Genomic DNA, 25,653 nt, shown 5'->3' on the forward strand with positions numbered 1-25,653 from the left:
GCTGAATTTGAACTTGCCTATGAGAAAGCTTATAAGCTATGCTATGTGGCACAGTGGATAGAGGGCTGGGCCTGGAGTCAAGAAGATCTGAGTTCCAATTGGACCTCAGACACTTACTGTGTGACCCTGTGCAAATCACTAACCTCTGTCTGCCTCAGTTTGCTCATAGCCTCACTTACCTCACAGAATCATTGTGAGAATATGAGATAATGTATGTAACTTGCCTTGTGAACTTTAAAGTGATATTTATGTATGTATGTATATATATATATGATTGATATGTATGTATGTATGTATGCCTAACAACTTTCACCATCTCTTTGAATGATTTTATAACAAAGGAAAAAACATCTCAAAAGACCATCAACTCTTAGAGTTGGAAACGGTTTTAAAGGTCATCTAATGCCATTACTGCCTAAAGTATGGACTGCTGTGCAATGTCTTGGACTAGTGGTTGTTAGGAGCCTGCATTGAGGAGAGTTGTGATGTGCTTTCGAGAAATTTGGGAGCAAATGTAGACATTCTGTAATTGGTTTTGGTCTTTTAACCTCTTGGTAAATAGTTGCAGTTATTGAACAAGAGCTGGAGGTACCTTCAAAAGACCTTACTCAGCTTTGGTCTTTCTCTTTGTCAGACTCTGCCCTTGGTTTGACTGTTGATAACGATGGCTTAGAGACAGTGCTATAAAAGGACAGGCCTTGGGCCTTGTCCCTCTGAGGCCAACATGTGGTCCTGTGTAGGGCTCAGCTCTTTGATTGCCTCCATGTTTGTTCTTTTTCATTTTAGGTAAAGGAATTTGGGAGCTGTGACCTTGTAAGTTACAAAATGCCAGGAGAATGAGCCACCTAAGGTCTGGAAGTCCAGGAGGACATGAGTCTGGGAGTCTTGGAATCCAGGAGTTAAGTCCATGATGGGTTTTGCAGCCATCCCAGCAGCAATGCATAGAGGAACAGGGAAATGACCTTTGGGACCCAGCCCAAGAGGAGCTGAGATTAGGATTCAACCTGTAGCAAAACTGTATTTGGACATGAATTTGGGAGAACCAATGTTATGTAGAAACTATGTTAAGTCTGGGTCCACTTTCCTCAGAGGCCAAATTGAGAGAGTGTGTCCCTGAGGTGTTGGGGGGTGAAGGGGAAATATTTTTACTTTTGGTATTGTTGTATCTTCTACTTCACTATCCCTTTGTAAAATCTAATTGATGTTAATTGGTTATATGGAACTCACGCACAAGTCAAAGGTGTGTAACTGTGGGGGGACGGGGGACGACCACACTCAGAATGGTGGCATATGTTAATGGTATTAAAGGAGACACCCCAGGATCTCTTCAGGGATACCTCCAGAATCCTGGTGGGGCAATGCAGAAGACCCCACTCTGAGGCCCTTGCTATGTAGACACTTGCCCCTACACGTAACATACTCCTCTCTAGCTTCTTTAACCTGTTCTTCTCTTTCTTTTTCTCTCCTATTTCTCTCCATCCCCCTCTTTCTTTCCTTTCCTCTGTCCCCTTTCAAAGTAGATATTGGTGTTTATGCCTGCTGTGTCATGTTTTATTTAGTGAATATATTTTGACTAATCAAAGGCCAGAATGGAAATGTCACAGGTAGACATATATATTATTTCCTATACCTTTGTGACTCTTCCAGCACTTAACATAGTACTTTGTACATAGTAAATGCTTAATACATGACTAATACTTAGGAGAATGAAATGTAGATAGTGTTATTCAACCCTGTATATTTGAATTAGTTAGTGCCAGGTACTATTTGGGTATACAGAAGTGCAGATAATCTAGAGTGAAGTCACCATGCCCTTCCCTCACTCTCCTGTAGCCTTCTGATAAAAATTGAACTGTGCCTGAGAGGGCAGCAAGAATCAGAGTTCACAGGTTCTCCTCAGAGGGAAATAAAGATGTTGGTTTCATCATATACTGAAAGGAAAGAAGAAACATCATCTCCTGAGACTCTTGGTTTATCTATTCATAATGCCCTTGATGAGCATAACCCAAAAGACTATTGTGAAGGTAATTACCATGTATGTGCCATCATCCTGGGCGACATAGTGGATAGAGAACTGCACTTGGAGTCAGGAAGGCAAGTCATTTCATCTCTCTTAGCCTCAGTTTTCTTATCTGTAAAAGGGGCATAATAATAGCACCTACCTCCCAGGGTTGTGAGAATCAAATGAAATAACACATTTGAAGTGCTTTGTGAATTTTAACAACATGAATACTAGCTCTGAGCATTAGGAAGAGCAAAGTGTTGTTTGTTGTTGAGCTCTCACTCCAGCTACCTTGTCTAAACTCCTTAATCATAAGGTGGTACAGTGGAAAGATGCCAGATTCTGGAGTCAGGATGTGATTAAATCCTACCTGTGATGCTTATTGCTTATGTGACCTTGGGCAAATCACCTAATTTCCTTGGGCTTCAGATTCCTCGTTTGCAAAATGAAGGTATTGAATGTGATGTTCTCCGAGGCCGCTCTCAGCTCTAGGCCTAACATCCTGTGAATCTCATTTCTTTGTTTTATTTTCTTTCCACTTGAGGCAGTAAATATTTGATAACATGAGTGTGTTTCTTTTGGGGTCATGGGAAGTTGGATGGGAGATAAGAATCTTAATGAGAAAGATGAGCTGTGCAGTATCTGGAGGTTTCTGTGAATGTTTAGGTGGGGACATGAGCAAATTTGTGAAATATCTTATGTATAAGTTTATAGATAGAGAGCTGAAACGGACCTGAGAGGCCATCTAGTTTACCCCCCCCCCCCATTTAACAGATGAGGAAACTGAGGCCCAGGGAAGTCAAGTAGCTTATTCAGAGTCATACTGACAGTAAACTGTTGGGATGCCTGTCTCTGATAGGTGAACTTTCTTGTTATGTTCACACACACCCTTTCCATTTTTTCTTTATGTATTGTCTTTCCCCACTCTAATATGAACTCAATCAATCAATTAATTGATAAATCAAAGACCTATTAAGCACCTACTATGTGCCAGGCACTTGGCAAACCAGCTGAAAGAAGGAAACAATCCCTTCTATTAAGGAGTTTACATTCCAGAGTTATTGAGGGTAGGAAGTCCTGTTGGCTTATTATTGTATTCCCAGTGATTAACACAGTGCCTGGCACCCAATATGTGCTTTGTAAATGCTTTATTTATCTGGAATTTGTTCTTTTTGGTTAAGATTTGTCATATGCTTTGCTATTAGGTTTCTTAGTCTTCTCTTTTAATTGAGGAATAATTTTTGATGATTTAAAAAAATTTTCCATTTTAAATTTTGTGATTTGATTTTTTTCTTTTCTTCACTGAAAGTGTTTTATTTCTATCCTAAGGTTTGATGTTTCCTTCCACTCCAAACTGAGATACCCTCCTCTGACCAGGCAAGCTGAAGTAAGGCAACAAGCATTTATTAAACACTTACTCTTTGCCAGGTACTGTGCTAAGCACTGGAGTTACAAAAACTGGCAAAAAGGATGGTGTTTGCCCTCAAGGAGCTTACATTCTTTTTTTCTTTTTTTTTTTTTTGCATTTTGGTGAGGCAATCAGGGTTAAGTGACTTGCCCAGGGTTACACAACTAGTGAGTATTGTGTCTCTGAGGTCAAATTTGAACTCAGGTCCTCCTGACTCCAAAGCCAGAGCTCTATCCACTGCGCCACCTAGCTGCCCCCAGGAGCTTACATTCTAATGGAGGAAGACATACACAAAAGAGAGTTGAAAAGTGGGGAGTGGGGAGGGGAACAGAGATGAATTTAGTTATATGGGAACGTGGTTTTGAAGTCTAGAAAGTCAATAGCAGAGCTGGGAGTTTACCAGCTTGAGCCCCTCCACGAAATGGAATTTACCAATGAAAATAGGGACAAATCTGGTTATTTCAAGCTAAGAAGACCACGGGGATGGTTGGATATTCCAGGGTAAGGACATCTCAGACAAAAAGGGAAGTTCCATGATGACACAGAGGTTGAGGCATGGTTTTGAAGTCTGAACACTCCAGAGCAGAGATGGAGGTGGGGGAGGAATGAAGATTGGCCAGCACAATCCCACAATCCCACCACTAAATGACCAACCCAATTTTTCCCATAAGATTCCAAATGTGTGATGCATTGTGATGTTGGTGTGCACCCTTGGCAAAGTATTAATTGCTTTTAATTAACACTAATTGGAGTTAGTATGCTACTAACTACACTGCACACTTAATTGCATGTGTCATTGAATTCTTTGGTATTTCCTGTCCTCTCATATACTAATTGATGGTGAAAGCTTTTTAGTTTCCATTGTTACATGTAACAGGCAATATTTCTTTGTATTTGCATATTCCCTTTAGTGCTTTTATTACTAAGCCTTGTGTGCTTGCTCTTTGCATTATTTATTATATTTCTTATTAAAAAGGGTTAGGCAGTTTGAAACCTTAATAAACAGAAAAAGTTGTGATAAATTGAAATGCTTGATTAACCTTGAAAAAGATAATGTGCCCATAGATGGTGGTGAGGGTGGATCATCTGTACCACAAGTATAGTCGAAAGCTTCCCTGGAAAGGCCTCCTAGCTCCCCCAGAGGAGAACCTGGAGATGCTTGGATCAATCAAGTGACTGAATGACTCTGGCATTGGAAAACCAACGTTAGTACTCGTTTGGAACCTGAAGCCTGTGAAGCCCATTAACAGTACTTGTAAAGAACAGAGAGGCAGTTTGGATGTGGTGAGGCATCATGGCACATATGTGTTAAATTCATATAGTCTCTCATTCAGCATAAATTGGAGAGGGAGGGGCGGAAAGAAACCTCTTATTTCTGATGGGTATAAACAGGCTACTATGGAGACTGACATAGGACAGGTGGTGCCATAGTGCATAGCGTGCTGGGCCTGGAGTCAGAAAGCCTTATCTTCCTGAGTTCCAATCTGGCCTCAGACACTTACTAGCTGGGTGACCCTGGACAAATCACTTCACCCTGTTTGCCTCAGTTCCTCATCTGTAAAATGAGCTGGAGAAGGAAATGAACTGATACTGGATACTCCGGTATCTCAGCCAAGAAAACTCCAAATGGGTTCATGAAGGATCTGACGTGACTGAAAAAACAACTTAATAACAACAGAGACTAATGGCAAGAAGAGTGGTAAAATCTGAGGAAAGATAAAATCAGACTAGAACAAGTATGCAAAGCATACGTTTTTGTTTTTGTTTTTACTATGTGTCAGGCACTGGAGGTAAAAGTACAAAGAATGAAACAGTCCCTCCTGCCAGGGAACTTGCAGTTGAATAGAGGAATTCTTTTCAATGAATGAGCATTTTCCTTCTCTCTTTTTCACTCCCCTCTTCCTTGCAAAACAAAACAAAACAAATAAGTACATTTAAGCAAAATACTTTCCCACATTGGCCATAGCCAAAAATCTGTGTCTCATTTCGACTATCCTCTATCAGGAGGTGGTTAGCCTTCCTCTGCAATTGTGGTTGTTTATTGTTTTGATCAGAATTAAGTCTTTTAAAATTGTTCATTTTTACAAGGCTCTGCTCACTTTACTCTGTATCACTTCAAAGTGTGGTTCAAGTAACACCTGTCCCACCTCCAAATTTCTATTTGCTGTCTCCCTATCCTGATTCTGTTGATGTTGTTCAGTTGTATCTAACTCTTCGTGACTCCATTTGGGGTTTTCTTGGCAAAAGATATTGGAGTGGTATTTACCATTTCCTTCTCCAGCTCATTTTACAGATGAGAAAACTGAGGCAAATAGGGTTAAGTGAATTGTTCAGTGACACATAGCTAGTAATTGTCTGAGGTCAGATTTGAACTCAGGAAGATAAGTCTTCCTGATTTGAGGCCTGGCACTCTATACACTGTGCCACCTAGCTGCCCTGATTATATGTGATAATTATAAAAATCTCTTTCCCCAAATATTCCTTCCATTTTTCTTCCCTAATATATCCTTTTTCTCTTGTTGCCTTTTCTTTTTTTATTTTAGGATCATCAAAATATAAGAGAAATCATACCCAGGCTCTCATCCGACATAATTGTTCCTAGGGGACACTTATATCATCTCCCCATTAGATTGTAAAGACTTCATCCTTATAAAATCTTTTCTCATTGTTTACTTGTATTTACTTTTTTGTTTCTCTTTACTCCCATGTCTGTAGTTCCAAATTTCTACTCAGCTCAGGTTTTTTCATCAGGAATGCTTAAGTCTTCCATTTAAATAGTCTATATTGCTGGGTAAGTTATTCTTGGTTGTGAGCTTATGTCTTTTGCCTTTTGGAATATCTTATTGCCCACTTTCCACTCCTCTAAATGGTAGCTGCTAAATCTTGTGTGATCCTCAGTGTAGCTCATTGGTACTTGAACTATTTCTTTCTGGCTGCTTGCAATATTTTTTCTTTGACCTGAAAGCTCTGCATTTTGGCTAGGATGTTCCTAGGAGTTTTTATTTTAGAGTTTTTCTTAAGAGGTGACCGGTAGACTTTTTCTGTTTTCACTTTACCCTTTGGTTCTCAGAAATCTGGGAAGTTTCCTTTCATGATTTCTTAAAATATGATATCCAGACTTTTTTTTTTTTGGTCATTGTTTTTAGATAGTCCAATGATTCTTAATCTATTACTTTGTTATCTGCTTTCCAGATCAGTTGTTTTCACTGTGAGATGCTTTATATTTTCTTCTATTTTCCCAATCTTTTGACTTTGTTTTATTATTTCTTGTTGTCTCATAGAATCATGAATTTCTGTTTGGTTCATTCTAATTTTCAGGGAGTCTGTTACTTGGGAAAAGTTTTATATCTCTTATATTAAGCAGTTTAACTTCCCAAATCTCTACTCTATGGATCTGATTCTTTTTCATCCCTTTCCTCTATCACTCTCATTTCACTTAAAATACTATTTTTGATGTTTGTCTTATTTCTTCTAGGAATCCTAATTGATCTTGTGACCAAGCTGTGTTTTTCTTTGAAGTTTTGCATATAAATATTTTGGAGTTAGTCTCTTTTTCTGGGTTTGTGTTTTGGACATCCCAGGCTTCATAAAATCTCTTTATTTTATTTATTTATTTAAGTCATTTTTCCAGTCATTTGATCTGGGCAACCTTGCAGATAGTATTGCTGCTCTGAGGACTGAGTCTGGTCACCTGGTCCCTCTGGGAAATGCTCCCCCTTTATGCTCCAGTCTACTCTGGGATACCCTCACTAGGGATTCTGGATAGAGAATCCATGCTCTTAGCCTGTCTGAGTGACCCCACGTTGCTGACTCTGCCCAAAAGAGAATCCATGATCCGGGCTGAGTGTTTCAGTGCTGCCAGTCTAGCCTGGAGCTCTGGACGCTGATTCTGTACTCCTGACTCATTTGGGCAACCCCTATGCTACTGTCCTAGGCTTGGGATTGAATCTGAGGGTGAACTTGAGCATCCCTGCATACTGGCCTAATTTGGAGCTCTAGGTACTGATTCTTTGATCCCTGAAATCCCTGTTCTGCAGTGCCTGCCCTGGTTACTTGACCATAGGTTAAATTTGTGATTTGGGACTGGAAAGATGACCCACTCTAGTTTCTCCTTTAATTTCTTGATGACTACTTGGTCTGGCAGTTTTGGAGTAGTTGTGGGGGGAGCTGGACTGTATTGCTTGCTTTTATTCCACAAGCTTGGCAGTGACTTCAATATAACGTTGTAACATAGAGATCTGGGGAACCCCCTAATCTGTTGGATCAAGGCGCTGCCTATGGAACTGAACATGTATGTTTTGGGAAAAGGATGTGCTTTGACCCCTTGCTAGAGGACATATGACACCTGTGGCTGCTGTGTGGAACTCGTATATGCCTGTGTCCCTGTAACTGGGGCTATGTCCAAGAGGATCGGTGACTAAGCTAGGAAGAGCTTCTCACTCTGTGGGGCACAAAGAGACGGGTAATAGGAGAAATATCTCCCCTCCCCCTTGCTGGAGGTTGAAGGGAGATATGGCATTGACATTGACTGTTATCACAACAATAAAGCTACATTTGAAGAGGCCAGAATCCATCTTTCCTTGTCTCGTGTATTCCACAGAGGATAAACTGTAAACCTTTTCATTTGACTTTGAGAGCCCTTTATAAATTGGGCTATCTTTCCAACCTCATTGTATATTACCCTCCTTCTTGTAATCTCTGGTCCAGCCAAACTGGACCTGTCCCTATTCCTCAAACATATCGCTTTGTTGCCCTGCTCTCTCTTTGCGCTGGTCATCCCCCATGTCTGCAACGTACTCCTTCACCTCTACCCCAAGGAATTACTAACTTCCTTCAGGCTATTACTTACACTTTCTACATCATACCTTTCCTGATGTACCCAAGTGCTAGTGCCTTCCCCAAACTGCTTTGTCTTTAGCGCATTATATTTATTTTGTATTTATTCTGCATGTTTTATGCTAAATATACTTATATATGTTGTTGCCCCAGATAGAATGTAAACTCCTTGATAATAGGGAGTTTTATTTTTGTCTTCGTGTGCCAGTGCCTAGCCCAGTGGTTGGCATATATTTGGCACTTAGTAAAGGCTTGTTCATTCATTGATTGACTCATTCCTTCATGCATGTACCCACAAAACCAAGACAAGGGAGGACCACTGGTTTCTGAAACTTTTAGAAAGGAGCTTACAGAAAACCTACTAACTGAACAGTAGGCAGAACTTTTTCTTGGAAAGCTAAAGGATTGGAAGCTAGAAGTCATAGCAGCCTAAAGCAAGAATGCTAAGGGCAGCCAAAGTGGCCAAACTTTCTTCTGATATGACTGTAGCCATTCATATACTGACTATACTCAACTTGGTCCAACAGAAGCTGCCATCCGCTGGCCCGCCTTCAGGCAACTAGGAAAGGACATCGACTCCACCCTCAGAGAAACAGAGGACAGACATGTGTAGTAAGGTCTTATATAGATGCACATGAATGTATGTGTCTATATATGAGTATGATTATAAATATCTATGTACATATGTGTATGTAAGCATATGTATGTATGTGTATATGTTTGTGTGTGTTTATATATATACATACATATGTGTATGTGTGCATACACACATATATGTACACACACACATATATTCTCCGAGCTTAATTGTAACCTTCTTGGGGGGAAGAAAGGGGAAAAAAAGAACAAAGTAAAAAGTGCACAGAGAACAAAAGAAAACTCACAAGGAAGCAAAGAAAAGTTGGATAGCTCTCAACGCAATGCCTAGTATTTATTACATAGGCTTTCTTGAAATGGAAATGTATTGCTTTATATTTTGAATCCTGTCTTACATTCTGCTATGCACATGGCAATGCCTTTCTTTTCTTTTCTTTTTTTGTATTGAAGTTTCAGTATTTAAGTTTAAAATAAGTTAATTTAAAAAAAGGACCATGGATAGATGTCACCTCAGAGCTTGAAAACATTAAGCCTGATTTAATTCTAGTTGTTTATGGGTTCATTCTACCTGGACTCACAGGACCTTGAGAATAACTCACTGTGAAGATTTTGAAGATGTGGAGTCTCTTTCTGTGCTATCACTTGGATCTCCAGTGACCATTGTATTCCAGTCACTCTGAGAAAGACATTTGAGAAAAATGTCTTTGTAATCTGTGTAATGGCTAAGACTGTGATTCAAGTGACAGAACTAGCCATATTTGAGCTGCATTAGAGAGAGACTGAAGTTTACTAGGGAAGTTATTGGTATCAGCAAGAGGATAGACACCATGATTCTGCTATGTCCAGACCCAGCATATACCTCTGGAGTGTCAGAATGTTTTGGAACTAATTGCAGTCTATTTGAGTTATTAGTAAAATAGATCAAGCAGCAGCTGAGACCTGAACATTTTGACCATCCGTGAATACCCTGTAAAGTGGCGTTACAAGAGGATAGGGGCAATCAGTGGTGGAGAACATCAAAAGAACACTGGTTCCTCTCTCTGAAATGAATCCAGAGAAATTTGATTTTGGCAACTCTCCAGGGTCTGGAGAATGGAGGATGGATTGGAGGGGAAAGGCTGTTGTAAATAGTAGAGGGTAGATAGGTGGTGCAGAGGATAGAGTGCAGGGCCTGGAGTCAGGAAGACTCATCTTCCTGAGTTCAAATCTGGCCTCAGACACTTGCTAGCTTACTAGTGACCCTGGGCAAGTCACTTAACCCTGTTTGCCTCAGTTTCCTCATCTGTCAAATGAGCTGGAGAAGGAAATGGCAAACCACTCTAGTATCTCTGCCAAGAAAACCCAAATGGGGTCACGAAGAATTGGACATGACTGAAAACAACTGAACAACAAAATAATAGTAGAGGTAAAAGGTGAAGGAGGGCCTAAATCAGAGTGTTGATCACGTAAATGAAAAGAAGGAGAAAAAAGGTAGTTCAAACCAGCACATCACTCAAGTCAGACAGTATATACAGAGTTTCACACCTGTAGTCCCCCACCTTGGCCTCCTTTCTTCAGAACCAAGCTTAGTCTGTATAATTACCAAGTATTGAGATGCACTTTTTTCTTTCCATTTTCAATGTAGTCGTTGTGCATAGTTTTCCAAGTCCTGCTTTATGTCATTTTGTATCATTTCATAGAAATCTTCCCATGGATCCCTCTTTTCTGCATAATCATTGTTTCTTTTAGCACAGTAATATTACATTACATTCATGTACCCAAATTTGATTTTTCATTCCCCAATAAATGGTCATCTACTTTATTTTCAGTTCTTTGCTACTACAAAAAAGAACCTTAATAACCATTTTGTTGTACAAGAAACTTTTTTTTATCGTAGACTTTCTTGGAGTATATACCTAGCAATGGGATTTCCAGGTCGAAGGGTATAAACTTTCTTAGCTTAATTTTTTTTTTTTTTGGCAATTGGGGTTAAGTGACTTGCCCAGGGTCACACAGCTAGTAAGTGTCTGAGGTCAGATTTGAATGCAGGTCTTCCTAACTCTAAGGCTGGTGCTCTATCCACTGTGCCACCTAGCTGCCCCCTCTTAATTCTAAACTGTTTTCTAGACTGGTTGAACAAATTCAATGCTCCACTAACAATAGATTAGTGTACCATCTTTCCACAACCCTTCCAACATTAATTATTCCTGTATTTGTCACTTCTGACAATTTGCTAGATATGAGGTAAAAATGTCAGGGTTGTTTTTATTTGCATTTCTTTTATTAGTCTTTCTTGTTAATAGTTTGCAATTCTTTTTTGGAAACTATTTTTTCGCATCTTTTGACCACCTATCCACTGGAAAATAGCTCTTCTGTTAATTTCCTGAAAATGGGGTGTTTAATTTAGACAATAATTAGGAGTTTATATGGTCAACTTGTTTGAAACACGCCTCTTTAAAATGTGAAAAACATGTATTTAGAAATCCCAGATGAAAGTCAGATTTGTGCCACTCTTATTTTAAGGTGAGAGAAAATTTGATATGAGAAAATATTCTAGAAATCTCCAGAGAATACTGAGAATGTTTTAAGAGAAACCTTGCCATATATAGAAGCTACTTAACTAACACTTTGGGAAAAAAAATTTTTTTCTTTCTTTTTTTGCAAGTCAATAGGGGTTAAGTGATTTGCCTAGGGTCACACAGCTAGCAAGTGTCTGAGGCTGAATTTGATCTCAGGTCCTCGTGACTACAGGGCTGATGCTCTAACCATTGTGCTATCTAGCTGCTCTCTACCCCCTGTTTTTAAAAGTATATATTAAACATTTGGAAAGGTGAGAAAACTGGGGGACAAGGTTGGGGGAGGGACTTTTATAGGGGTGTGTAAATTGGAATTTGGGAGGGTGGGTGGAGGGGTTGGGGGGACTCTTGGAGGAATGGGTAAAGTGGGGGGGGTCGAAGGATGGGGGGAGAAGCTAAGGTAACAGAGATAGGGGAAAAAGAAAGGCTGATAAAGAAAATAGTGAATAAAAACAAGGAGGGAAATTCACAAATAGTAATTATAACTTTGAATGTGAATGGGATATTTATAGCAGCTCACTTTGTGGTGGCAAAGAACTGGAAATCGCAGGGATCCCCATCAATTGGGGAATGACTGGAAAAAGTTGTGGTGTGTGGTTGAGATGGAACACTACTGTGCTATAAGAAATGATAAGCTCAATAATCTTAGAAAGGCATGGAAAGACTCACGTGAAATGATGAAGAGCGAAGTGAGCAGAACCAAGAGAACGTTATATACAGTAACAGCAATGTTGTTTGAAGAATGACTTTGAGTAACTAAGTTATTTTGCTTATTATAAATACACAAATTAAAAATAAAGGACATATGAAAAAAGATGCTATCTGTATCCAGAGAAAGAACTGATAAATAGAAGTATGTATAGGATGATTTTACATTTTATACACACACACACACACACACACACACACACACACGCACACACATTTGTGTCTAATGGCAGCCATCTCTAGGGGGTAGGGAAGGAAGAAAAAAAAAAATTTACATGATAACTGTTGGATGTTTGAAGGGAATAGCAAGTTGTACATGAGAGATTTGCGGTTTTACGTACAATCATCTTTTTTTGTTGTGCTGTGCTATGGAAATGCTTATTTTGTTCTGTGAATTGAAAGTAAAATAAATTTTTAAAAAATGAAGAGTTGGTTTCAAAAAAAGTATTTGTGAACTTCCCTCAAGAGAATGTGATAGATTATTTTTACTGGTCTGACGGATGGAAGTGGGCAGACCAATTAACAGGCAATGAGGTAATTAATTTTAAATTAATCACAATGTAAAGCTTTGGCACTTTAATTATAGATATTTGGGGAGGGGTGTGCTGCACTTCTTAGTGGAAATGAATCAAGAACACAGCTTTGACGGTACCTGGAGAACACAGTGAGTATCTTGCTTAGTAAGGTAACCCTGGAGGTGAAGGAAATCTGTTTATAGTAATTAAACCAGAAAAGTGGTCCCATTTTTTTTTTTTTTAAGAGAAAAGAAAGCTTCAAAAGGAATGGGAGGCAGCATAGTGGTGTTTGAGAAGCAGTAGGTTTGGAGTCAGAAGACCCAGGTTCCAATCTTACCTTTGATAGTTACTCTTGGGGTGATGTTGGGCATTCCCTTAACCATCTTGGGCCTCCATATCCTAATCTGTAAAATGAGAGAGATGGCCTGGGTGACACATGTGTACTTTCACTCTCTAGCTCTATAATTCCATGAATGGAAAGACAAGTTGTCAATGGAAATGAAGAGTTGTCATTTTTTCTGAAACCACAACTCTGAGGTTAAGCTATATGGCTTCAGAGCCTAGAATCAGAGATAATTTCCTTTCAAAGAATACCACTTTAGCGAGTTAGTATTCCATATGACTCCCTAAGGGGAAAATAGGGCTTTGTAGAAGTTGCTTAAAATGGACAAGCTGACCCTGTTCATCCCCAAGGGAATTCATCTGTCCAGAAGCTCTGTTGTTTGATAAAGATACAAACTTGAGTTCCATTTAGGCACAGCTGAGATCTGAACTGAGCTAATGTCTTCATCTTAGCTGGCTAATTAGCAGTCTCCCCTTTTCCAGGTCGTCTGCAACATCTTGGTTTCTGCTGTGTGTTTAAGGGCTTTCCTATTTTTGCCATCTGGAAACCCAAGCAATGAGCAAAATAAAGATCACTTTGACACAAGTTGGTGGGGAGGAGATGAGAAAGGGGAGATAAATGAAAAATAGGAATTCAGTGATCTAATACATTGGGTTTTTCTATAAGCATGTTTACCTGGTATTTGTAAGAAAGAGAAGTAATTGTCACTTGAATTTAAAAGCAACTTGTCATAATCACTTATGCACATAAACATTTTTTCATAGTGCAGGATGACTATAGGGAGTCTTTGCTTTTTCTGATCTTCCAATTTGTCACAGTATCACTACCTTCTGAGAGAAATGATTATTTTTTTCTTGTATTAATAACTAATTATTGAAATCAGAACCAAGGTTTTTCCCCTTTTCTATTTCCTCCTCCAGAAATTAACCAGTGTGAGGAATCCTAGGCAAAGACTTACTCAGGCTAAGATCTAACCAGACAGTAAAAGAAATTCTAAATTTGGACTGATGGGAGGATTCTTGCTCTTGTGTTTACTCAGAGAGGTCTGGGAAAATGTGGATCTTCCCTTTTGTCAGACAGGTGATATGGAAATCGATAAGTCTCTTTGACCAAGATTTGAGTGATCCAAGTCAAGTATCTCAAGACTTTCATTGTAATATAGCCCACCTCTCGTTATAATATTCATTTTCTCATTAATTGTTAACCAATCAGAACTGATTGCCACCCTCAGGAATACTTGCTCTTCCTAGAGCATATAAACTGTGAGCCCACCGCCAGGAGGAGTCTATGGCATTCAAGAGTGCCGTTGTCCTCTTTTTATTAATTAACATGCTAGCCTTATTAATAAAATGACTAAATTACCCAGAAATTATATCTCTTGGACTTTTTAATCATCACACTTCTGCCCTGACATTTGGACACATTGCTTTCATAGCTTTTGTTGAGTGAGCACATTTCCTCCAGACCAGCAAGGTAGTAATGAATTTCCTTCCTAGATGTATCTTTCATATTTAAAAACAGAACCACAGCTTGCATTTTGTTTGAGAGCCATGAGGTCTGGAATAGCATCATTTTTTAACTAAAGGCAAGTCACAAATAGTTATAACTGATCTACTTTTGTTGCTGCAGAGATCTGATAAAATACTGTACAGCAAAAAAAAAATGTATGTGATACATGAGTAATTAACCTTGGGAACTGACTTCTTGGAAAACTCTGGTTAGGCACGGTGGCACATTGCTACATTCCTTGCTACTGGGTTGAGGCTGATGGATCACTTGAATTTGGGAGTTCTGAGCTACAGGAAGGTTAAAGCTGATTAGGTGTCAGAACTGAGTCTGGCACTAATACAATGAGCCCTGAGGTTCAGGGGCCTATGAGGCTGACTAATGAGGGGTGAACCTGCCCCTCATTGGAAAAGGTTGGAAAAGCAGAGCTGGCTAAAGCTTCTATGCTGATCAGTGGTGAAACTGGCCAGTGAGTGATCACTATAAGATCAGCCTGAGTGAGATAAGGAGAACCCAGTCTCAAAAAAAAAAAAAATGACCTGATGAGTATTTACATGTGTCACTTGGGCCATATCATCTAGATTTAGTGCTAGAAGTATGTTAGAACCATCTAGTTCAACGTCTTCATTTTATAGATAAGTAAAGTGAGGCCCAGAAAGGTTAAGCAATTTGCCCAATGTCACATAGATAGTAAATGGTAGAACTGGGATTCAATCCCAGGTCCCTTTACTCCAAATCCAGCTCTGTTTCCCCTGCACCATGCTGCCTCCTTGACTTAAAAGCTCTACTGTTGAAAAAGTTATGGTGTTAACAGGTATGGGGAGCTAGGCAACATGGAGACATTTAACGCCATCCTGCCATTTCTCTGATCTGATAACTCCAGAATCATTTTAATCTTCTTATTTTACCTGGGATTCCTTAAAATGTCTTCATGTTCAATATTGAAGGATACCTATGCATAGTTTAATCATAATAAAAAAACATTTATTAAGAACTTGTTTTCATATAGGGCTGAGACTGGTATTAGAGAGAGTAATTTGAGAAGTTGTAGTCCCTGATTTTGAAGAGCTAATGGTACAAGATATCTCAGGCTTTTTTGTATAAAACTAATTATTTTTCAGTGAAGGCATTTGTGAAGATTCTTTTGCATGCTGTCCCAATAGTTTAATCTAAATAAATTCATTATCGTTTTATTAATATTCTTGGTTCAATAGATTCCCAGTTAATTCAATCACCTTGCCTAGTGTTATATACCTGATATGCACTAAGAAAATACTTGTGGCCAATTGTTGTTTCTATTGCATGATTTCTGGTTGGTGATGTTTTAGAGAGCATGGTGAAATAGAATATTGAATTTGGGATTAGGCTAACTGGTTTTAAATCTGGGCTTCCAGACTTACTAGTTGGGTGACCCTGGCTAAGGCACATAACTTCAAGTTGTATGTTTAAAATAGGGATAATAATATGTCACAGACTTGGGGTAATGGGACAAGGGAAGGGAACAAGTAATTTATTAAGCATTTACCTACCATGTGCTAGCCATTGTGCTAAGACCTTTACAAATTGCATTTGATCCTCACAATAACCCTGTGAGGTAGGCACTGTTATTATCCCCATTTTATGGTTGAGGAAACTGAGGCAGGAGGAGATTAAGTGGCTTGCTGCTAGGAAGAATCTGAGGTTGGATTTGAACTCAGTTCTTCCCAACTCTAGGCCCAGTGCTCTATATGCTGTGCCACCTAGAGCTGCTTTGTAAACCTTAAAGTGCTATGTGAATGTGTGTTATTTTCCTATTGGAATTATTCAAATTCGGCATTCGAGAGTGCCATTGTCCTCTTTTTATTAATAAACATGCTAGCCTTATTAATAAAATGACTAAATTACCCAGAAATTATATCTCTTGGACTTTTTAATCAGCATACTTCTGCCTTGACATTTGGACACACTGCTTTCATAGCTTTTGTTGAGTAAGCACATTTTCTCCAGACCAGCAAGGTAATGTGATCTATATTTTGATTTTTTAAATGGGCTTAGAAATAATTTTAGTGTTACCATTCTTTCTTTGTTTTTTTTCTACTTGGTTATAAGAATCTATGATTCTTTGGTGTATTTTCTGTCAGTCAACAAGCATTTATTAAGTGCTTGCTGTATTCAAAGCAGTGTATTAAGAACTAGGAATGCAAAGAAAGACAAAAACATGGTCCTTGCCTTCAAGGAGTTCATGCTGTAATGGGGAAAACAACATGTAAACAACTGTATACTTACAAGATTGATATAATCTCAGAGGAAAGGCACTAACATGAAGGGAGACAGAAAGGCATCTTTGCAGATGGGATTTGAGTTGAGTTTTGAAGGAAGCCAGGGAAGCCAGAAGACAGAGGTGATTATAGGAGACAGCCAGTAAAAAAAGGTAGAGACAGAGTTGGGAAATGGAGTGTCCTGTTTAAGGAACAGCAAGGAAGTCAGTGTGGTTGGGTTGCAGAGTACTGGGAGAGGATGGTCATTCCTTTTTCTAGACTTATGATTCAATTATCTGTTAATCCAAAAACAGAAGTGTATGGAGTGCAAACACATACATCTATCATGATCATGAACATATACATGAAATGTAATCAATTCAATAAGTACGGACATTGGTATTGGAAAAGGTGTGTCAATCTACTCTCCTCTGGCTCTACTCGACACCATGGGTAACTTTCCAAATCGCAATACCCTTCTCCAGGCCACCACTCCCCTTTATGAATTTTCCTCCAATTAGAATGTAAGCTCCCTGAGGGCAGTGTGGACTGTCTTCTCTTTTGTATTTATATCTCCCTGTGAATGTTCATAGTGCTTTGTACATGCTTTTATTCATTCATTACTGTACCATGTCTAATACTCTAGTGGCAACAGTTCTCAAAGTATGTCCCAGAACTCTTGGGAATCCTTTTCAGGGGGTCCACAAGGTCAAAATTATTTTCATCAAAATAATAAAACATTATTTGCCTATAAAAACATTCTTTCCTCTTCCAACTAAATATTTACATCAGGCTGGATTTTCTTCAAATACGTCAACCAGAGCAACATATCACAACAGATTGAATGCAGAAGCAGACAGGAGAATCCAGCTGTCTTCTATTAAGCCAGTCACAGAAGCTTGCAAAAATACATGAAACAAGGCCACTCTTCTTGCCATATCTTTTTTGTTTTGGAAAATATGTTATTTTGATATATTTTTCATAAAAATGTCATTTATATTAAAATATAATGTTTGTTGTTATTTTAAATTAACTAATAAATATTTTTACAAATGATCAGCTTTAACTTCTAATATGGTAAAATATTGATAGATATAGCCTACATGAACAAAAGCTCTTTTGGAGTCCTCAATTTTTCAGGAGTGTTAAAGGGGTCCTGAGAACAAAACATCTGAGAACTGCTGTCCAAAAGTGTCTGATCAGGGTTTGGGGGAGGATGCCCAAGAGTAGAGTTCATACCCTAAAGGAAGGAAGTATAGAATGCCCTGAGTGTGTGTCTGTGGACATGATGGGGACTGGAGATAGACTGATCCCTGGAGCGGGGAGCATTCCTCTTTAGGTACTGTAGGCTCCTTTGCTAAGATCTGCTTCCTCTCCAGAGGAAGCATACATATTAAACCACTCATTTCAGCCACGGATTTGATACTAGATCAACTTTTGTTATGGGAAGAAAAGCTGATGAGGATTTTCCCCTAGCCTTGGAATGACAGCTCTCTGTGTTTTAAAATGAAGAAACCTGATCAGTTTCTTCTACCCATTTAATTCCTATGTTTGGTCGGTAAATGCTTCTCCAAAGGAATGGTGTGGTATGTGGTAACCCAGAATCTGCACTGGAGAAGAGAAAGCTTATGCACAAGATTAGTGTGTCCCAAACAGACTAGAGGGTATTTTTACAGTCAGTTGGCAGTGGGCAGAGGGTACTGTGGCCATCCAACCCTGTGTCCAAATTAGGCAATGACGAGGCAGCTCTAAGGTGGCTTCCCAGCTTTCCCTTTTGTTTAGGAAGAGTTTTGATCTCTGACGAGTTAGAAATGCTGCCTCCTTTTGAGACTTTTCAGGGAGATGCTTGGTGGGGAGCAAGGTACTTCTAGATCTATGCTTTGAGATCTTTGAACACAGTAATTGGTTGAGGAGAATGAGAATATAGCATTAGAACTTTTCTCAGTATCTTTGAGGTTGGCTGGGGGGGAATGTGGAGGAGTTTATCCGTGGCCCCAGATATAATGGGCTTGGCCCAGATGGATAATTATCTATGAAATTGTAATTAGGTAAACTAGGGAAGACTTTTGGGGCAACAAAAACTACATAAGTATGCAGCATGGTGTTGGTCGGTACTTTTCAATATGTCTGACTCTTTGTGACCCCATTTGGGGTTTTCTTGGCAAAGACACAGGAATGGTTTGCCATTTCCTTCTCCAGCTCATTTTACAGATGAGGAAACTGAGGCAAACAGGGTTAAGTGACTTGCCCAGGGTCACAGAGCTAGTAAGTGTCTGAGGTCAGATTTGAACTCAGGAAGATGAGTCTTCCTGACTCCAGGCCTAGCACTCGATTCACTTCACCACCTAGTTGCCCTCAGGTACACAGCACAGTAGCCAAATAATATGAACACAAGTCATCTTGAGGAGCCTAGACTTCTAAATTGTCTAGCCAGTAAGATAGCTGGATAACCTTGGGTTTTTCTCTGAGTAAGGATCAAAGATGCTTTCCTTTTGGGATTTAAGAAATACATTTTTCATTGATATCTTTTATTTTTCTACATCACCAAAATTTTCTCCACTGTCCTTCCTCCTCCCCTTCCCAGACAGTCATCGCACATAATAAATAATATTTTTAAAGGAAAAGAAAAAAATTGGCAAAAATTATCAATAAATTGAAAAAAAACAACATGAAAATATACTCAATGTACCATCCCCCTGGACCTCCCATCTCATCAAGAGTGAAGGGCAGGGGTGTTTTACCATAGATCTCCTTTGGAACCATGCTTAATCTTTAAAGTTTTATAATATTCACTTTTTGATTGTTTTGTGGTGGTTCTTTCCATTTACATTGTTGCAGTCATTGTGTATATTGTTTTCTTGACTCTACTTAATTCTCTCTGCATCAAGTCATGTCAAATCTTCCTATGCTTCTCTGCATTCATCATATTTGCCATTTCTTACAGCATAGGAATATTCTATTACATTATATAGCCAATTTATTCACTCATTCCCCAATAAATGGACATCTGCTTTGTTCGCCACGATTTGCTAACACAGAAAGTGCTGCTATAAATATTTTGCTGTATTGAAGTTTTCTTTTTATCAATGGTCTCCTTGGGGTATGAGCCTAATAATGGAATCTCTGGGTCAAAGGGTATCCTCTTAGGATTTTTCATATAAACACTAACTTGATTCTATAGGAGGTTAGGGATAAAATTCCAATACACAAAGATCCTAACCAGAGGAAAAGGTCTTAATTATCAATATAACTTTGTATAAATGTGTGTCATCAATTCTACAGCAAGCAATATCAATCCACTTTCATCTCCCAGTGAAAAAAGAATTGCACCTGTATTACAAAAGTTACAAAGTTCTGAAATGCAAAAATATTCTTATATGCATAACAAGGAAGGGTCATAGAAACCACACACCAGAGACTCTGAAATGAATCATGACAAAGTGTAAGGGGCCCTACAACTCTGGGTGTGTGTGGGGAGGGCTCTGGTCTTTTGAAAAGATTTGTGGCAAAATGTCTTTGGGATTTACACTAAAAGGGAGATAAAACAAGGAACGTATATCCCATTCAGAGGATGACCTCTGAAGCCAGGAGCTGGAAGTACAGAAAAGCTCTGCAAACTTGTGCCCAATGGAGTATTGCTTGGTAGCAGCTGATGGCAACTATGACATCAATCAGTTGCCATGCTCACCATGAGAGAAATGATTATTTCTCTCTCATATTAATAGTCAATTGTTAAAACTAGGGAGATCCAAGCTTTTTTCCCCTGTCCCATTTCCTTGTCCAAAGTCTCAGGACAGGGCTGATGGAAGACAGGATTAACATTCTCCTCATTCTGGGTATTGCTACTCCACCCAACTAGCTCAGGCTTTGATTGGGGATATAGATTCTTTGTCTAGATTGCCCAAGGCTGGGGGTGGTCTGGGTATAAGGATAGTCTCTGTCCAAGAGTGACATGATGTCACTCTCAGTCCCTCTTTGGAGTGAGCTCACTGCTCTTTGTAAAGTCTACCTCTCATTAATTGTTGACCAGAATTGACTGCCACCCTCAGGAACACTCCTTCCAAAAGGGCATATAAGCCATGAGCTTGCAGCCATGATGGTCTTTGGTCTAAGAGAGAGATGGCCAAATAACTATCCTTTTATTAAAATACTGGCATTATTAATAAAATGATTAAATTACCCAGAAATTTTGTCTCTTGAACCTTTTCAAATATCACAACCAAGAGAAAGAAGGAAGGGAAGAGGGAAAGGAAAGGAATATGCATTTATATAGTCTTTTATGTTCTAGACACTGTGTTAAGGGCTTTACAAATATTATCTCATTTGATCCTCACCACAAGCCTGGGTGGTAGGTGCCATTATTATCCCCATTTTACAATTGAGGAAACTGAGGTGGATGGTGGTTAAGTACAACCCCTGTAGGGTCACAAAGCTAGTAAGTGTCTGAGGCTAAATTTGAATTCAGGTCTTCCTGACTCCAGGCCCAGCACTCCATCTATCAAACTACCTACCTCCCTCCTATCAGGAAGCAAACCAAAGCAGAGACCACACTCAATGTCCCACACTTCTGGCAGACACTACATGTCTGGTTTAGTATGCCAGCAGAGGCTATGTATCTCTTGTAGGGTATGTCATAGTGGCTATTCTTTCATTTATGGGTTGGATTAGATGACAAATGACGTACCTTCCACCTCTCAGATTCTGTAATTGTGGGACTGTATGATGCATGATGCCAGCTGGGTAACAGGTTGAGCCCAAACTGCAGTTAGTCAACCAACATTTATTAAGCTGCTACTACGTGCCGGGCACTGTGTAGAGATACAAAAAAGAGGCAAATGATTGTGTCTGCTCTCAAGGAGCTCGCAAGTAAGTGTCAGCATGATGACATCACTAGATGCAGTGTTGAAAGTGTGCCTGGACTCTTTACCCATGAGCCATGGCCATAGGGTATAGGCCATTTCCTGTATTTTCCCTTCCATGAACATGCCCTGACCCCCTCTGTTCTCTACTCATGTGCCATTCTAAGGATGTCTCTTCCTTCCAGTGATGGTGATGGGGTTGGGATCTGGGCCCCAGAAAGGAAAAACCCTGGACTTTCCCACAGGGCCAAATCTCTGGTGTTCCTGAGGCTATAATCCCATCAACCGGCCTTTCATTGTGACTACACCCAATCTCCCAATTCTGTTAATCTAGCAGTGGCCTTCCTTTGTTTTACCTCCCTATGTATGGCCCCCGGCCATTTCCCACCTTTAATCCTAGCTAGGCTCCATTCTCCCTTGGCCCTGCGGTTCAGGTCCCAGGAGTTCTGTTCACCCAGTTTACTGGCCACTCCTAGGTCCCTCCCACAGTCTTTCTGTATATAAGGTCCATCTTGTCTCCGTTAAGATGCTTAGATTCTTAAAATCTAGCCACTGCTGGCATTCTTAAAATCTAGCCAATAGCTTACTAATGTTCAGACTCCTTAAGAGTCTGCCCAATATGACGGATGTTCTAGTAAACATTGTCTTTGGCTGAAAGAAGGCTTGGGTCGAATTCTTTCAGGCAGGATCCACGTGTTGTGATTTTTAGGGTCCCAGGACCTCTGAACCCCTAAACTGCATCAATGGTATGTATGTTTATGAGAGAGGGCACACCACTTTCTTCCTATGATATTTCATTAAAAATCTTTGCTTTGAAGTAATTGTGGCCTCTGGCTGCCTAGAAAAGCAAACAAATCAAGAGTGACTTGTGAGCTATAGTTTTGAGCACAGTGCTTGGAATATAGAAGACATTTAATATATGTTTGTTGATTAATTAAGCAGATTCAGATCCACAGAATACCTTGAATCTGATATGGCCTTGTCTGGGGGACCTCATGGGGTATAGGCCCAAGCCGAGACCTTTGCCTCTTACCCCAAAAAGAATTTGGGTCCCCTTTGTCTAAGGGATTCTCCCATGGTTTTTATCATATTACCAAGGACCACTTTATTTTTGGTTCATTTCATGATAATGGAAATAATTCTTTTCTCTACATAAAACATTTGCTTTCTAATGGGGAAATGCCATAAAATATCTTTTGTAATTAAAGTTTCAGGATCATTATGAACATTTCATAAGACTTGTAACCAAAGCATAAAAAATGATGTTTTTTTCCATTTTCTAAATGAATCACTCTTTTTAGTATTTAGTGAATTATTTCTTTTTTGTTTTCCAAACATTAAAAAACCAAGTCTAATAAACTAATTATGCCAGGAAGAACAGCTCACATTTGTATAGGTCTTTAGAAATTACAAAGAACTTTTCTTACAACATGAAGAGGAAAAACAGGAATGCCGGAAAAAGGCCAAAGCCACAAGTAGCCCATCTTGTGTCCCAACCACACCTGCCACGAGGCCAAGGACAAGGCAGTCAAGAAGCTTGTCACCCACAATATCATGAAAGCTGAGGCTGTCGGGGACATCTCAAATGCCACATGTGTACTGTCCAAGCCGAATGTGAAACCACATTACTATGTGAGCACCATGGTAAGGACCTTATCCATTAGTTCAAGTGAGTGTTGAGAGAGTGAGCCCCAGAGCCTATATGTACTATAGCTCATTAGATCCCTATGCAAAGTTTACTCTGAAGTCAGAAAGATATGAGTTCAAATCCTTTCTCACACATTTATTAGCTGTGTGACTTTGGGCAAGTCACTGGGCAAGTCAGCCCAGTTTCCTCATCTGTAAAATGGGGATAGAAATAGCACCTTCTTCCCAGTGATGTTGTGAGGATCAAATGAGATAACATATGTAAAATATTTTGCAGCCTGAAAGCAGTATATAAATGCTGTTTATTAACATTATTGTTGTTATTTTTTAAAATACGTATATCTCACGTCTGGGACATCATAGATGTAGGTAAAGGGGTCTTTTAAATCTTGTACGAGAGCTCAAGGTAGCAATGTTTTTATTGGGTAGAGGACAACCTTAATTTTACAACACAGAAAATATAGAAAATGTGAAGGGCTTACAGGGGCTCACTGGGAATGCAGAGAACACATCAAGGCCTCTCAGTGGCCCATAAACAATCAGTATAATATTCTTCTCCCTCCAGTAAGTCATATTGCTCATTAGTTCCTAAAATCTCCAAAGGGCTTGTACTCTTCTGGAAACTGTCAGACCTATTCTAAGTATCTTTCAGTAATAAAAAATAACAAAGTCCAAATCTCTAGTTCCCTTCATCTTGTAGCTTTGGTCCCTCGACACACAGCTCTGCAAGCCATATCACTCACACTATCCAGGAAATTCTCCTGCTTTAGGTTGAAGGCAGGATCCCCAAACTCTCAAACTTGGTGCTGTTTTTGAGGCAATCCCCTAGGCTTGCACTCTCAAGAAATTTCCTTTTCCCTAGCAAGAAAGTAATAATCTCAAACATTGTGCTACTGAAAATACTGCCCTTAGGAACTCTCTCCATTTGACCACATAGCTCTCTTCTCCACAGCTACAGTGTGGCTGAAAGGTCTTTAATTGCTCTGGAGGATCAGTTTTCAAGATATTTCAAAGTGGATGATTTAAAAAGTATGAAAATGATCATGAATAGTAGTATTCTTCCAGAGAATATTTCTTTAATATCTCATCTCTTTAAAATCATGAAAATAGCATATGCACTTAAAAGTTAGCTATTTTAAAAAATAAATGTAAAATATATGGTTTTAAGAGGACTCCACCTGGATGTTGTTTTTATCTTTGGTGTTATACAATGTCAATGGAATAAATATTGCAGGAAAAAATGCTCTCCTCTTGCCATTATTAAGTGTGAAGGTCCTGTGGCCCCTGATTATAAGTATTCCATGAACTTTGGTATAATCATGCCTGAGAAAATAGGGAAGGGCTCAAAAAAACTAAAGATTATTACTCACTATTATTATTATCAGCATTATTACTGCCTGATCCCTTTACTGTGTGTAATACCTTAAAACCTCCAGCAGCTTGCAGTATAGGCCACCCCAGGAGACTGTCCTTAGGGACACATAACAAGGGAGAACGTAGCTACACAGAAAAGCCTGCCCAGATAATTAAACTCCCCAGTCCTCCCCTGTTGTGCCACACAGAGTTCTTACCTGCAATCTTCCTGCTCCACTAATTAGTCGTGCTACCGTTCAGTTTGTGGTTACATCAAGCATATGTGTGATCAGAAAAGGACATGGCCTAGACCAGTAGATAGGAGGGAATGCATAACCAATGGACCACCCAAGTGATATATGGATATTCACAAGATTTTAAAAGAATCAGAAAAGGAAGCACTGGATGGCAGGATCAAATATTTAGAGCTGGAAGGGATCTTAGACAGCATCTACTCCAAACTTTTTATTTTGTAGATGAGGCACTAAGTCTAGGGAGTTTAAGTTACTTAAAGTTGCACAGGCAAAACTGATTTAAACCCAGGTCCTCTAATTCCAAATTGATTCCCAATAGCAGATTTATGGAAACATGTGGACTAAAATTAGGCCAGATGAGAAGGCATAGATGGGTTGTGTGTTCTGTGCTCCTGGAGGAAGTTCCACATAAATGAGATCACAGATTTACAGAAGTATCACGTACCATCTTTTTTCCATACTGTCTTATTTTTCACAGAGGAGAGGAAAGCTCATCAAGAATTTATTATTTAACAGGAAAGGAAAGACATGTGCATAAATAAATACGGTATAAGTGTAATAGGGTTGACTTTGACCCTTTCGTTCTACCACTACACTAACCTGACTCCCCACCTCCTGTATGGGCTCGTCTCTTTTTTCCTGCCATTGATTGACTCAATCTCCCCAACCAGTGGTCTTGTTCTTCCCCCCTATTATTCCCCCAAAACCTGTCCATTTTTAGGTGTCTAGTGACTAGCAACCCAATTCCATTTAACCACTTAATATCAGATGACTTTTACAAAGGAATATTTATTTTACAGACATAGTAAGAACAAAGGTACAGATATTTCCTC

This window comes from Vombatus ursinus, unplaced genomic scaffold (genome assembly GCF_900497805.2).
Source record: "Vombatus ursinus unplaced genomic scaffold, bare-nosed wombat genome assembly UNPS02008961.1, whole genome shotgun sequence".
Lineage (NCBI taxonomy): Eukaryota > Metazoa > Chordata > Mammalia > Diprotodontia > Vombatidae > Vombatus > Vombatus ursinus.